This window comes from Hemiscyllium ocellatum, chromosome 5 (genome assembly GCF_020745735.1).
Source record: "Hemiscyllium ocellatum isolate sHemOce1 chromosome 5, sHemOce1.pat.X.cur, whole genome shotgun sequence".
In the NCBI taxonomy this organism is placed as follows: domain Eukaryota; kingdom Metazoa; phylum Chordata; class Chondrichthyes; order Orectolobiformes; family Hemiscylliidae; genus Hemiscyllium; species Hemiscyllium ocellatum.
Window position 1 is genome coordinate 141,104,989 of NC_083405.1, and position 17,269 is coordinate 141,122,257.

General features: G+C 58.8%; 1 protein-coding gene across 1 annotated transcript in view; it reads left to right on the forward strand.

Annotated features, from left to right (window-relative positions):
- The first annotated feature begins 561 nt into the window (after positions 1-561).
- LOC132815909 (plectin-like) overlaps positions 562-17,269 on the forward strand; it is a 44,536-nt gene continuing 27,828 nt past the window's right edge. Inside the window, exon 1 of the mRNA XM_060825286.1 lies at positions 562-670. The gene's annotated coding sequence lies outside the window, so the exon portion shown is untranslated. The remainder of the gene's footprint in view (positions 671-17,269) is intronic.

Genomic DNA, 17,269 nt, shown 5'->3' on the forward strand with positions numbered 1-17,269 from the left:
ACTGTCCAGCTTATTTCCCATAATTCTGTAAATGCTTCATTTTCAAATATTTCTCCAATTTCTAAATGTGGCAACTGAATCTGCTTCAGATTTGGGAAGGGTTTTACGATCCACCTTGGGCAATGCGTGAAGGTACAGGTTTTGGGGACGGGATGTGGGTTTAGAGAGGGAATAAGGATATATGCTTGGGAGGGGTTTAAGGTGCAGGGTTGAGTGGGTAGGATATAAGTTTAAGGTGGGAATTAAATTTGGGTTTGGAGAGGGGTTAGTGTTTGGGTCTATGTTCAGGTTTTGAGTTAGGATTTGGGGTTAGGATTAATTTTCAGGTTAGGGTTTGTGTTCAGGATAAGGTTAATGTTTGGGTTATGGTTATGGGAGCAGCATCTTGTGTATGTATAGGGATCAGCATTGGGGAAGTATTTTCATGTTCTGGTCTAACAACATTCCTTACCTTCCCTATGACAAGTTTGGGCTGTTGTGGTTTGGCACGCCTCCATTTATTGATTTCACTGGAAAACTAATCTGCTGCCAACAATGCTGTTCCAGTGTCAGGGCGGGGAATCTCTACTTTAAAAAGGCTCAGACCTGAGTGAGAGCTATCCGGACTGGAGCACGAGCCTGGAACAGAACAAGAGCAGGCTGCAAGAGAAAGTGGACTGAACACTCCCAGGTAGGGATAGTGCTGTACACAGGGGAAGTTTAACTCTGTATTGGTGCTCCAGCTTCCTTTAGGGCAGTGTCTGTTTGGGGTGCAAGGTCTGGGATCTTGTCTAACCCTTAGTCCTGTGCTGAGGGTCAAGCTACAGACAGCAATCTGAAACAGAACTATGCAATGAACTCCACAGAACACCGCGGTATCGGGAGATAGGAGTTGTGCAGAGGCTGTGACCTCATCCAACGGTACAAGAGGACTGGGACGAGACTGGATGGGATATTAAAGGGAGAGGGGGAGTGAGGGGGGAGAGTGGGATTAGACTGGGTGGGATATTAAAGGGAGTGGGGAGTGAGGGGGGAGAGTGGGATTAGACTGGGTGGGATCTTAAATGGCGTCGGGAGTGAGGGGGGAGAGTGGGATTAGACTGGGTGAGTTTAGAAGACTGAGAGGGGATCTGATTGAGACATATAAGATTATTAAAGGATTGGACACTCTGGAGGCAGGAAACATGTTTCCGCTGATGGGTGAGTGCTGAACCAGAGGACACTGCTTAAAAATACGGGTTAGACCATTTAGGACAGAGGTGAGGATAAACTTCTTCACCCAGAGAGTGGTGGGTGTGTGGAATGCTCTGCCCAGAGGGCAGTGGAGGCCCAGTCTCTGGATTCTTTTAAGAAAGAGTTGGATAGAGCTCTTAAGGATAGTGGGATCAAGGGTTATGGGGATAAGGCAGGAACAGGATACTGATTAAGGATGATCAGCCATGATCATATTGAATGGTGGTGCAGGCTCGAAGGGCTGAATGGCCTACTCCTGCACCTATTGTCTATTGAATCACATTTCAGTATTTCGACTCACTTCCATAGTTGCTTTACTGTAATTTTAGGGGCTTGTTTGTATTTATTATGAATCAGATCAGGTAGGAGCCCAATTAAGTTCTGTTCTTTAGCTAAAGCCACCCCCCCAAAGCTGCTAAAGACCTCACACTGTTGCGTCTTCCCTGTCCCCCAAAATCACTCAATAGTTATAATCATGCATTGGAGCGGGATGTCTGTGCTGACCCACAAAGGTCAAACTGCACTCGTCCCATTGACTTGCATTTGGTGCAGAGTTTACTACACCCTGGAACTTGAAGAACTCATCCAGATGGATCGTGAACAGAGTGAGAATATCTGCCTGCACCACCCTCTGGGTTTAAAAAAAAGCCCCAGTCCCCCAGACCCACTGCCCAATGCCCCACACCCACTGCCCAACGCCCCACACCCATTGACCAACACCTCACACTCACTGCCCAGTGCCCCACACCCACTTCCCAGCCCCACACCAACTGCCCAATGCCCAACACTCACTGCCCAACACCCCACACTCACTGCCCAGTCCCCAACACGCACTGCCCAATGCCCCACACCCACTGTCCAACGCCCCACACTCACTGCCCAATGCCCCACACCCACTGCCCAATGTCCCACGCCCACTGCACAACGCCCCACACCCACTGCACAGTCCAACACCCACTGCCCAATGCACCAGACCCACTACCCAATGCCCCACATCCACTGCTCAGCCCCAACAACCACTGCCCTATGCCCCACACCCACAGCCCAATGCTCCACACTCACTGCCCAGCCCCAACACCCACTGCCCAATGCCCCACACTCACTGCCCAGCCCCAACACGCACTGCCCACCCCATAACACTCACTGCCCAATGCCCCACACCTGCATTGAGTGCAATGCACTCAACACCCACTGGCCAACCTCCCACACCCACTACCCAATGCCCCACACCCACTGCCCAATGCCCCACACCGCACTGCACAATCTTGTTATCTTGTTATTTGGTAGGAATAACAAGATAACAAGATAACAAGATAACAAGATGATGGATTACTGGGCTAATGGTAGGCTACTTGGTAGTGTGGATGAGCAGAGGGATCTTGGTGTCCATGTACACAGATCTCTGAAAGTTGCCACCCAGGTAAATAGTGCTGTGAGGAAGGCATATGGTGTACTGGGCTTTATTGGCAGAGGAATTGAGTTCCGGAGTCCTGAGGTCATGTTGCAGTTGTATAAGACTCTGGTGCGGCCTCATCTGGAGTATTGTGTGCAGTTCTGGTCGCCATACTATAGGAAGGATGTGGAAGCTTTAGAACGAGTGCAGAGGAGGTTTACCAGGATGTTGCCTGGAATGGTAGGAAAATCTTATGAGGAAAGGCTGAGGCACTTGGGGCTGTTCTCATTGGAGAAGAGAAGGTTTAGGGGAGATCTGATAGAAGTGTATAAGATGATTAGGGGTTTAGATAGGGTAGATACTAAGAACCTTTTACCGCTAATGGAGTCAGGTGTTACTAGGGGACATAGCTTTAAATTAAGGGGTGGTAGGTATAGGACAGATGTTAGGGGTAGATTCTTCACACAGCGGGTTGTGAGTTCATGGAATGCCCTGCCCGTATCAGTGGTGAACTCTCCTTCTTTATGGTCATTTAAGCGGGCATTGGATAGGCATTTGGAAGTTATTGGGCTAGTATAGGTTAGGTAGGATTCGGTCGGCGCAACATCGAGGGCCGAAGGGCCTGTACTGCGCTGTATCCTTCTATGTTCTATGTTCTATGTTCTATGCTGCCCAACACCCCACACTCACTGCCCAATGCCCCACATTCACTACCCAATGCCCCACACTCAATGCCCAGCCCCAACACCCACTGCCCAATGCCCCACACCCACTGCCCAATGCCCCACACTCACTGCCCAATGTCCTACACCCACTGTCCAATGCCCCACACCTGCTGCCCAACACCCCACACTCACTGCCCAATGCCCCACATTCACTACCCAATGCCCCACACTCAATGCCAAGCCCCAACACCCACTGCCCAATGCCCCATACTCACTGCTCAATGCTCCCCACACACTGCCCAGTCCCCAACATCTACTTCCCAGCCCCCAACACCCACTGCCCAACACCCCACACTCACTGCCCAGTCCCCAACACCCACTGGCCAACCTCCCACACCCACTACCCAATGCCCCACACCCACTGCCCAATGCCCCACACCGCACTGCACAACGCCCCACACCCACTGCCCAATGCCCCACAACCATTGCCCAATGCCCCACACCGCACTGCACAACCCCCCACACTCACTGCCCAGCCCCAACACCCACTGCTCAATGCCCCACACCCACTGCCCAACGCCCCACACTCACTGCCCAATGTCCTATACCCACTGTCCAACGCCCCACACTCACTGCACAACCCCCCACACTCACTGCCCAGCCCCAACACCCACTGCTCAATGCCCCACACCCACTGCCCAACGCCCCACACTCACTGCCCAATGTCCTATACCCACTGTCCAACGCTCAATGCCCAGTCCCCAACACCCACTGTCCAATGCCCCAAACTCACTGCCCAGTCCCCAACACCCACTGCTCAATGCCCCACACCCACTGCCCAACGCCCCACACTCACTGCCCAATGTCCTATACCCACTGTCCAACGCCCCACACTCACTGCACAACCCCCCCCACTCACTGCCCAGCCCCAACACCCACTGTCCAGCCCCCAACACTCACTGCCAAATGCTCCACACCAACTGCCCAACGCCCCACATTCACTGCCAAATGCCCCACACTCAATGCCCAGTCCCCAACTCATACTACCCAATGCACCACACTCACTGGCCAGCCCCAACACCCACTGTCCAATGCCCCAAACTCACTGCCCAGTCCCCAACACCCACTGCTCAATGCCCCACACCCACTGCCCAACGCCCCACACTCACTGCCCAATGTCCTATACCCACTGTCCAACGCCCCACACTCACTGCCCACTGCCCCACACACTGCCCTGCCCCCAACACCCACTGCCAAGCCCCCAACACGCATTGCCCAATGCCCCACACCCACTGCCCAATGCCCCACACACTGCCCTGCCCCCAACACCCACTGTCCAGCCCCCAACACACACTGCCCAGTCCCCAACACCCACTGCTCAGCCCCCAAACTCCAATGCCCAATGCCCCACACTCACTGTCCAACACCCCACACTCACTGCCCAGACCTAACACCCACTGCCCAGTCCTCAACACCCACTGCCCAATGCCACACACTCACTGCCCAGACCCAACACCCACTGCCCAGTCCTCAACACCCACTGCCCAATGCACACACCCACTGCCCAATGCCCCACACCCACTGCCCATGTCCCCAACACCCAGTACCCAATGCCCCACACACAGTGCACAATGCCCCACACACACTGCCCAGACTCAGCACCCACTGCCCAATGCACAGCACCCACAGCCCAATGCCCCACACTGACTGCCCAGTGCCCAACACCCACTGCCCAATGCCCTACACTCACTGCCCAGTGCCCAACACCCACTGCCCAATGCCCCACACCCACTGTCCAGTCCACAACACTCACTGCCCAATGCCCCACACTCACTGCCCAGTGCCCAGCACCCACAGCCCAACGCTCCACACTCACTGCCCAGTCCCCAACACCCACTGCCCAATGCCCCACACCCACTGCCCAATTCCCAACACCCACAGCCCAGTCCCCAACACCCACTGCCCAGTCCCCAACACCCACTGCCCAATGCCCCACACCCACTGCCCAATCCCCAACACCCACAGCCCAGTCCCCAACACCCACTGCCCAGTCCCCAACACCCACTGCCCAGTCCCCAGCACCCACAGCCCAATGCTCCACACTCACTGCCCAGTCCCCAACACCCACTGCCCAATGCCCCACACCCACTGCCCAATCCCCAACACCCACAGCCCAGTCCCCAACACCCACTGCCCAGTCCCCAACACCCACTGCCCAGTCCCCAACACACACTGACCAATGTCCCACACCCACTGCCCAATCCCCAACACCCACAGCCCAGTCCCCAACACCCACAGCCCAGTCCCCAACACCCACTGCCCAGACCCCAACACCCACTGCCCAGTCCCCAACACCCACTGCCCAGTCCCCAGCACCCACAGCCCAATGCTCCACACTCACTGCCCAGTCCCCAACACCCACTGCCCAATGCCCCACACCCACTGCCCAATCCCCAACACCCACAGCCCAGTCCCCAACACCCACTGCCCAGTCCCCAACACCCACTGCCCAGTCCCCAACACACACTGACCAATGTCCCACACCCACTGCCCAATCCCCAACACCCACAGCCCAGTCCCCAACACCCACTGCCCAGACCCCAACACCCACTGCCCAGTCCCCAACACCCACTGCCCAATGCCCTACACCCACTGCCCCGTGCACAACACCCACTGCCAATGTCCCACACTCAATGCCCAGTCCCCAACACCCACTGCCCAATGCCCTACACCCACTGCCCAGTGCCCAACACCCACTGTCCAATGCCCTACACCCACTGCCCAGTCACCAACACCCACAGCCCAATGCCCCACACCCACTGTCCAGTCCCCAACACCCACTGCCCGTCCCACACTCACCGCCCAGTCCCCAACACCCACTGCCCAATGCCCCACACCCACTGCCCAGTCCCCAACACCCACTGCCCAATTCCCCACACCCACTGTCCAGTCCCTCACACCCAATGCCCAGTCCCTCACACCCACTGTCCAGTCCACCACACCCACTGCCCAGCCACCAACACCCACTGCCCAATTCCCCAACATCCACTGCCCAATGGCCCCACACCCACGGCCCAGTCCACAACACCCACTGCCCAATGCACCACACCCACTGCCCAATGCCCCACACCCACTGCCCAGTCCCTCACACTCACTGCCCAGTCCCTCACACCCACTGCTAAGTCCTTCACGCCCACTGTCCAGTCCCTCACACCTACTGCCCAGTACCTCACACCCACTGCCCAGTCCCTCGCACCCACTGCCCAGTCCCTCACACTCACTGCCCAGTGCCTCACGCCCACTGCCCGATGCCCCACACCCACTGCCCAGTCCCCAACACCCACTGCCCAATGCCCCACCCACACAGCCCAATGCCCCACACTCACTGCCCAGCCTCAACACGCACTGCCCAGCCCACAACACTCACTGCCCAATGCCCCACACCCACTGCCCAACACCCCACACTCACTGCTCAATGCCCCACATTCACTGCCCAATGCCCCACACTTACTGCCCAGCCCCAACACCCACTGCCCAATGCTCCACACTCACTGCCCAATGCACCACACTCATTAGCCAGCCCCAACACCCACTGCCCAATGCCCTACACTCACTGCCCAATGCCCCACACCCACTGCCCAATGCCCCACACTCGCTGCCCAATGCCCCACACTCACTGCCAACGCCTCACACTCACTGCCCAATGCCTCACACCAACTGCCCAATGCCCCACACCAACTGCCCAATGCCCCACACTCACTGCCCAGCCCCAACACGCACTGCCCAACACCCCACACTCACTGCCCAATTCCCCACACCCACTGCCCAGTCCACCACACTCACTGCCCAGTCCCCAGCAAACACTGCCCAATTCACCACACTCACTGCCCAGTCCCCAATACCCACTGCCCATTCCCCAACATCCACTGCCAAATGCCCCACACCCACTGCCCAATGGCCCCACACCCACTGCCCAGTCCTCAACACCCACTGCCCAGTCCACCACGCCCACTGCCCAATACACCACACCCACTGCCCAATGCACCACACCCACTGCCAGTCTCTGACAACCAATGCCAAGTCCCTCACACGCACTGCCCAGTCCCCAACACCAACTGCCCAGTCCCCAACACCCTTTGCCCAGTCCCCATACCCACTGCTCAATGACCCACACCCACTGCCCAGTCCCCAACACCCACTGCCCAGTCCCTAACACCCATTGCAGAGTCCCCAACACCCACTGCCAAATGCCCCACACCAACTGCCCAGTCCGCAACAACTACTGCCCAGTCCCTCACACCCACTGCCCGATGCCCCACACCCACTGCCAAGTTCCCAACACCCACTGCCCAGTCCCCCACACCCACTGCCGAGTCCCTCAAATCCACTGTCCAGTCCCTCACACCCACTGCCCAGTCCCTCACACCCACTGCCCAGTCCCTCACAACCACTAACCAATGCCCCACACTCACTGCCCAGTCCCTCACACCCACTGCCCAGTACCCAACACCCACTGCCCAGTCCCTCACACCCACTGCCCAATACCCCACACCCACTGCCCAATGCCCCACACTCACTGCCCAATGCCCCACACTCACTGCCCAACACCCCACACTCACTGCCCAGACCCAACACCCACTGTCCAGTTCCTCACACCCAATGCCCAGTCCCTCACACCCACTGCCTAGTCACCAACACCCACTGCCCAATTCGCCACACTCACTGCCCAGTCCCCAATACCCACTGCCCATTCCCCAACATCCACTGCCCAATGGCCCCACACCCACTGCCCGGTCCTCAACACCCACTGCCCAGTCATCAACACCCACTGCCCAATGGCCCCACACCCACGGCCCAGTCCACCACACCCACTGCCCAATGCCCCACACCCACTGCCAGTCTCTCACAACCAATGGCAAGTCCCTCACACGCACTGCCCAGTCCCCAACACCAACTGCCCAGTCCCCAACACCCATTGCCCAGTCCCCAATACCCACTGCCCAATGACCCACACCCACTGCCCAGTCCCCAACACCCACTGCCCAGTCCCTAACACCCATTGCAGAGTCCCCAACACCCACTGCCAAATGCCCCACACCAACTGCCCAGTCCCCACACCCACTGCCAAGTCCCCAACACCCGCTGCCCAGTCCCCCACACCCACTGCCGAGTCCCTCAAATCCACTGCCCAGTCCCTCACACCCACTGCCCAGTCCCTCACACCCACTGCCCAATGCCCCACACACTGCCCAGACTCAGCACCCACTGCCTGATGCACAGCACCCATAGCCCAACGCCCCACAATCACTGCCCAGTCCCAACACCCACTGCCCAATGCCCTACACTCACTGCCCAGTGCCCAATACCCACTGCCAAATGCCCCACACTCACTGCCCAATGCCCCATACCCACTGCCCAATCCCCAACACCCACAGCCCAGTCCCCAACACCCACTGCCCAGTGCCCAACACCCACTGCCCAATGTCCCACACTCACTGCCCAGTCCCCAACACCCACAGCCCAATGCCCCACACCCACTGTACAGTCCCCAACACCCACTGCCCAATGCCCTACACCCACTCTCCCGTGCCCAACACCCACTGCCCAATGTCCCACACTCACTGACCATTCCCAACACCCACTGCCCAATGCCCTACACCCACTGCCCAGTGCCCAACACCCACTGTCCAATGCCCTACACCCACTGCCCAGTCCCCAACACCCACTGCCCAATGCCCCACACCCACTGTCCAGTCCCCAACACCCACTGCCCAACGTACAACACACATCGCCCAGTCCCCAACACCCACTGCCCAATGCCCCACACCCACTGCCCAGTCCCCAACACCCACTGCCCAATTCCACACACCCACTGTCCAGTCCCTCACACCCACTGCCAAGTCCCTCACACCCAGTCCAGTCCACCACACCCACTGCCCAGTCACCAACACCCACTGCCCAATTCCCCACACTCACTGCCCAGTCCCTCACGCCCACTGCTAAGTCCTTCACGCCCACTGTCCAGTCCCTCACACCCACTGCCCAGTCCCTCACACCCACTGCCCAGACCCTCACACCCACTGCTCAGTCCCTCGCACCCACTGCCCAGTCCCTCACACTCACTGCCCAGTCCCTCACGCCCACTGCCCGATGCCCCACACCCACTGCCCAGTCCTCAACACCCACTGCCCAATGCCCCACCCACACAGCCCAATGCCCCACACTCACTGCCCAGCTCCAACACGCACTGCCCAGCCCACAACACTCACTGCCCAATGCCCCACACTCACTGCCCAACACCCCACACTCACTGCCCAATGCCCCACATTCACTGCCCAATGCCCCACACTTACTGCCCAGCCCCAACACCCACTGCCCAATGCTCCACACTCACTGCCCAATGCACCACACTCAATGCCCAGTCCCTAACACCCACTGCCCAATGCCCCACACTCACTGCCCAATGCCCCACACTCACTGCCAAGCCCCCAACACCCACTACCCAATACCCCACACCCACTGCCCAATGCCCCACACGCACTGCCCAATGCCCCACACTCACTGCCCAATGCCCCACACTCACTGCCAACACCTCACACTCACTGCCCAATGCCCCACACCAACTGCCCACTGCCCCACACTCACTGCCCAGCCCCAACACGCACTGCCCAACACCCCACACTCACTGCCCAATGCCCCACACTCACTGCCCAGTCCACCACACTCACTGCCCAGTCCCCAATACCCACTGCCCATTCCCCAACATCCACTGCCCAATGGCCCCACACCCACTGCCCGGTCCTCAACACCCACTGCCCGGTCCTCAACACCCACTGCCCAATGGCCCCACACCCACGGCCCAGTCCACCACACCCACTGCCCAATGCCCCACACCCACTGCCAGTCTCTCACAACCAATGGCAAGTCCCTCACACGCACTGCCCAGTCCCCAACACCAACTGCCCAGTCCCCAACACCCATTGCCCAGTCCCCAATACCCACTGCCCAATGACCCACACTCACTGCCCAGTCCCCAACACCCACTGCCCAGTCCCTAACACCCACTGCCCAGTCCCCAACACCCACTGCCAAATGCCCCACACCAACTGCCCAGTCCCCACACCCACTGCCAAGTCCCCAACACCCACTGCCAAGTCCCCAACACCCACTGCCCAGTCCCCCACACCCACTGCCGAGTCCCTCAAATCCACTGCCCAGTCCCTCACACCCACTGCCCAGTCCCTCACAACCACTAACCAATGCCCTACACTCACTGCCCAGTCCCTCACACCCACTGCCCAGTCCCTCACACCCACTGCCCAATGCCCCACACACTGCCCAGACTCAGCACCCACTGCCCGATGCACAGCACCCATAGCCCAACGCCCCACAATCACTGCCCAGTCCCAACACCCACTGCCCAATGCCCTACACTGACTGCCCAGTGCCCAACACCCAATGCCAATGCCTTACATTCACTGCCCAGTGCCCAATACCCACTGCCCAATGCCCCACACTCACTGCCCAATGCCCCATACCCACTGCCCAATCCCCAACACCCACAGCCCAGTCCCCAACACTCACTGCCCAATTCCCCACACCCACTGCCCAGTCCACCACACTCACTGCCCAGTCCCCAGCAAACACTGCCCAATTCACCACACTCACTGCCCAGTCCCCAATACCCACTGCCCATTCCCCAACATCCACTGCCAAATGCCCCACACCCACTGCCCAATGGCCCCACACCCACTGCCCAGTCCTCAACACCCACTGCCCAGTCCACCACACCCACTGCCCAATGCACCACACCCACTGCCCAATGCACCACACCCACTGCCAGTCTCTGACAACCAATGCCAAGTCCCTCACACGCACTGCCCAGTCCCCAACACCAACTGCCCAGTCCCCAACACCCTTTGCCCAGTCCCCATACCCACTGCTCAATGACCCACACCCACTGCCCAGTCCCCAACACCCACTGCCCAGTCCCTAACACCCATTGCAGAGTCCCCAACACCCACTGCCAAATGCCCCACACCAACTGCCCAGTCCGCAACAACTACTGCCCAGTCCCTCACACCCACTGCCCGATGCCCCACACCCACTGCCAAGTTCCCAACACCCACTGCCCAGTCCCCCACACCCACTGCCGAGTCCCTCAAATCCACTGTCCAGTCCCTCACACCCACTGCCCAGTCCCTCACACCCACTGCCCAGTCCCTCACAACCACTAACCAATGCCCTACACTCACTGCCCAGTCCCTCACACCCACTGCCCAGTACCCAACACCCACTGCCCAGTCCCTCACACCCACTGCCCAATACCCCACACCGACTGCCCAATGCCCCACACTCACTGCCCAATGCCCCACACTCACTGCCCAACACCCCACACTCACTGCCCAGACCCAACACCCACTGCTCAATGACCCACACCCACTGCCCAGTCCCCAACACCCACTGCCCAGTCCCCAATACCCACTGCCCAATGCCCCACACCCACTGCCCAGTCCCCAACACCCACTGCCCAATTCCCCACACACACTGTCCAGTCCCTCACACCCAATGCCCAGTCCCTCACACCCACTGCCTAGTCACCAACACCCACTGCCCAATTCGCCACACTCACTGCCCAGTCCCCAATACCCACTGCCCATTCCCCAACATCCACTGCCCAATGGCCCCACACCCACTGCCCGGTCCTCAACACCCACTGCCCAGTCATCAACACCCACTGCCCAATGGCCCCACACCCACGGCCCAGTCCACCACTCCCACTGCCCAATGCCCCACACCCACTGCCAGTCTCTCACAACCAATGGCAAGTCCCTCACACACACTGCCCAGTCCCCAACACCAACTGCCCAGTCCCCAACACCCATTGCCCAGTCCCCAATACCCACTGCCCAATGACCCACACCCACTGCCCAGTCCCCAACACCCACTGCCCAGTCCCTAACACCCATTGCAGAGTCCCCAACACCCACTGCCAAATGCCCCACACCAACTGCCCAGTCCCCACACCCACTGCCAAGTCCCCAACACCCACTGCCCAGTCCCCCACACCCACTGCCGAGTCCCTCAAATCCACTGCCCAGTCCCTCACACCCACTGCCCAGTCCCTCACACCCACTGCCCAATACCCCACACCCACTGCCCAATGCCCCACACTCACTGCCCAATGCCCCACACCCACTGCCAGTCTCTCACAACCAATGGCAAGTCCCTCACATGCACTGCCCAGTCCCCAACACCAACTGCCCAGTCCCCAACACCCACTGCCCAGTCCCCAATACCCACTGCCCAATGCCCCACACCCACTGCCCAGTCCCCAACACCCACTGCCCAGTCCCTAACACCCATTGCAGAGTCCCCAACACCCACTGCCAAATGCCCCACACCAACTGACCAGTCCCCACACCCACTGCCAAGTCCCCAACACCCACTGCCCAGTCCCCCACACCCACTGCCGAGTCCCTCAAATCCACTGCCCAGTCCCTCACACCCACTGCCCAGTACCCAACACCCACTGCCCAGTCCCTCACACCCACTGCCCAATACCCCACACCCACTGCCCAATGCCCCACACTCACTGCCCAATGCCCCACACTCACTGCCCAACACCCCACACTCACTGCCCAGACCCAACACCCACTGCTCAATGACCCACACCCACTGCCCAGTCCCCAACACCCACTGCCCAGTCCCCAATACCCACTGCCCAATGCCCCACACCCACTGCCCAGTCCCCAACACCCACTGCCCAATTCCCCACACACACTGTCCAGTCCCTCACACCCAATGCCCAGTCCCTCACACCCACTGCCTAGTCACCAACACCCACTGCCCAATTCGCCACACTCACTGCCCAGTCCCCAATACCCACTGCCCATTCCCCAACATCCACTGCCCAATGGCCCCACACCCACTGCCCGGTCCTCAACACCCACTGCCCAGTCATCAACACCCACTGCCCAATGGCCCCACACCCACGGCCCAGTCCACCACACCCACTGCCCAATGCCCCACACCCACTGCCAGTCTCTCACAACCAATGGCAAGTCCCTCACACGCACTGCCCAGTCCCCAACACCAACTGCCCAGTCCCCAACACCCATTGCCCAGTCCCCAATACCCACTGCCCAATGACCCACACCCACTGCCCAGTCCCCACCACCCACTGCCCAGTCCCTAACACCCATTGCAGAGTCCCCAACACCCACTGCCAAATGCCCCACACCAACTGCCCAGTCCCCACACCCACTGCCAAGTCCCCAACACCCACTGCCCAGTCCCCCACACCCACTGCCGAGTCCCTCAAATCCACTGCCCAGTCCCTCACACCCACTGCCCAGTCCCTCACAACCACTAACCAATGCCCTACACTCACTGCCCAGTCCCTCACACCCACTGCCCAGTCCCTCACACCCACTGCCCAATGCCCCACACACTGCCCAGACTCAGCACCCACTGCCCGATGCACAGCACCCATAGCCTAACGTCCCACAATCACTGCCCAGTCCCAACACCCACTGCCCAATGCCCTACACTCACTGCCCAGTGCCCAATACCCACTGCCAAATGCCCCACACTCACTGCCCAATGCCCCATACCCACTGCCCAATCCCCAACACCCACAGCCCAGTCCCCAACACCCACTGCCCAGTGCCCAACACCCACTGCCCAATGTCCCACACTCACTGCCCAGTCCCCAACACCCACAGCCCAATGCCCCACACCCACTGTACAGTCCCCAACACCCACTGCCCAATGCCCTACACCCACTCTCCCGTGCCCAACACCCACTGCCCAATGTCCCACACTCACTGACCATTCCCAACACCCAATGCCCTACACCCACTGCCCAGTGCCCAACACCCACTGCCCAGTGCCCAACACCCACTGTCCAATGCCCTACACCCACTGCCCAGTCCCCAACGCCCACTGCCCAATGCCCCACACCCACTGTCCAGCCCCCAACACCCACTGCCCAACGTACAACACTCATCGCCCAGTCCCCAACACCCACTGCCCAATGCCCCACACCCACTGCCCAGTCCCCAACACCCACTGCCCAATTCCACACACCCACTGTCCAGTCCTTCACGCCCACTGTCCAGTCCCTCACACCTACTGCCCAGTCCCTCACACCCACTGCCCAGTCCCTCACACCCACTGCTCAGTCCCTCGCACCCACTGCCCAGTCCCTCACACTCACTGCCCAGTCCCTCACGCCCACTGCCCGATGCCCCACACCCACTGCCCAGTCCCCAACACCCACTGCCCAATGCCCCACCCACACAGCCCAATGCCCCACACTCACTGCCCAGCCCCAACACGCACTGCCCAGCCCACAACACTCACTGCCCAATGCCCCACACTCACTGCCCAACGCCCCACACTCACTGCCCAATGCCCCACATTCACTGCCCAATGCCCCACACTTACTGCCCAGCCCCAACACCCACTGCCCAATGCTCCACACTCACTGCCAAGCCCCCAACACCCACTACCCAATACCCCACACCCACTGCCCAATGCCCCACACCCACTGCCAAGCCCCCAACACCCACTACCCAATACCCCACACCCACTGCCCAATGCCCCACACCCACTGCCCAATGCCCCACACTCACTGCCCAATGCCCCACACTCACTGCCAACACCTCACACTCACTGCCCAATGCCCCACACCAACTGCCCAATGCCCCACATTCACTGCCCAGTCCACCACACTCACTGCCCAGTCCCCAATACCCACTGCCCATTCCCCAACATCCACTGCCCAATGGCCCCACACCCACTGCCCGGTCCTCAACACCCACTGCCCGGTCCTCAACACCCACTGCCCAATGGCCCCACACCCACGGCCCAGTCCACCACACCCACTGCCCAATGCCCCACACCCACTGCCAGTCTCTCACAACCAATGGCAAGTCCCTCACACGCACTGCCCAGTCCCCAACACCAACTGCCCAGTCCCCAACACCCATTGCCCAGTCCCCAATACCCACTGCCCAATGACCCACACCCACTGCCCAGTCCCCAACACCCACTGCCCAACACCCCACACTCACTGCCCAATGCCCCACACTCACTGCCCAATTCACCACACTCACTGCCCAGTCCCCAATACCCACTGCCCATTCCCCAACATCCACTGCCAAATGCCCCACACCCACTGCCAAATGGCCCCACACCCACTGCCCAGTCATCAACACCCACTGCCCAGTCCACAACACCCACTGCCCAATGGCCCAACACCCACTGCCCAGTCCACCACACCCACTGCCCAATGGCCCCACACCCACGGCCCAGTCCACCACACCCACTGCCCAATGCACGACACCCACTGCCCAATGCACCACACCCACTGCCAGTCTCTCACAACCAATGCCAAGTCCCTCACACGCACTGCCCAGTCCCCAACACCACCTGCCCAGTCCCCAACACCCATTGCAGAGTCCCCAACACCCACTGCCCAATGACCCACACCCACTGCCCAGTCCCCAACACCCACTGCCCAGTCCCTAACACCCATTGCAGTGTCCCCAACACCCACTGCCCAATGCCCCACACCATAGAACATAGAACATAGAACATAGAAGGATACAGCGCAGTACAGGCCCTTCGGCCCTCGATGTTGCGCCGACCGAGTCCTACCTAACCTATACTAGCCCAATAACTTCCAAATGCCTATCCAATGCCCGCTTAAATGAACATAAAGAAGGAGAGTTCACCACTGATACGGGCAGAGCATTCCATGAACTCACAACCCGCTGTGTGAAGAATCTACCCCTAACATCTGTCCTATACCTACCACCCCTTAATTTAAAGCTATGTCCCCTAGTAACACCTGACTCCATTAGCGGTAAAAGGTTCTTAGTATCTACCCTATCTAAACCCCTAATCATCTTATACACTTCTATCAGATCTCCCCTAAACCTTCTCTTCTCCAATGAGAACAGCCCCAAGTGCCTCAGCCTTTCCTCATAAGATTTTCCTACCATTCCAGGCAACATCCTGGTAAACCTCCTCTGCACTCGTTCTAAAGCTTCCACATCCTATAGTATGGCGACCAAAACTGCACACAATACTCCAGATGAGGCCTCACCAGAGTCTTATACAACTGCAACATGACCTCAGGACTCCGGAACTCAATTCCTCTGCCAATAAAGCCCAGTACACCATATGCCTTCCTCACAGCACTATTTACCTGGGTGGCAACTTTCAGAGATCTGTGTACATAGACACCAAGATCCCTCTGCTCATCCACACTACCAAGTAGCCTACCATTAGCCCAGTAATCCATCATCTTGTTATTCCTACCAAAGTGAACGACTTCGCACTTAGCTACATTGAATTCCATTTGCCACATTTCCGCCCAGCTCTGCAACTTATCTATATCCCGCTGTAACCTACCACTTCCTTCCTCACTATCCACAACTCCACCAACTTTTGTGTCATCCGCAAACTTGCTTACCCAGCTTTCAAGTCCTTCCTCTAGATCATTTATAAAGATAACAAAAAGCAATGGTCCCAAAACAGATCCTTGTGGTACACCGCTAGTAACTGCGCTCCAAGATGAACATAATCCATCAACTACTACCCTCTGTCTCCTTCCAGCCAGCCAATTCCTAATCCAAACCTCTAATGTATCCTCAATGCCATACCTCCGAAGTTTTAGCATTAGCCTACCATGGGGAACCTTATCGAACGCCTTACTAAAATCCATATATACAACATCTACTGCTTTACCCTCGTCCACTTCCTCCCACACCAACTGCCCAGTCCGCAACAACTACTGCCCAGTCCCTCACATCCACTGCCCGATGCCCCACACCCACTGCCAAGTTCCTAACACCCACTGCCCAGTCCCCACACCCATTGCCGAGTCCCTCAAATCCACTGCCCAGTCCCTCACACCCACTGCTCAGTCCCTCACAACCACTAACCAATGCCCCACACTCACTGCCCAGTCCCTCACACCCACTAC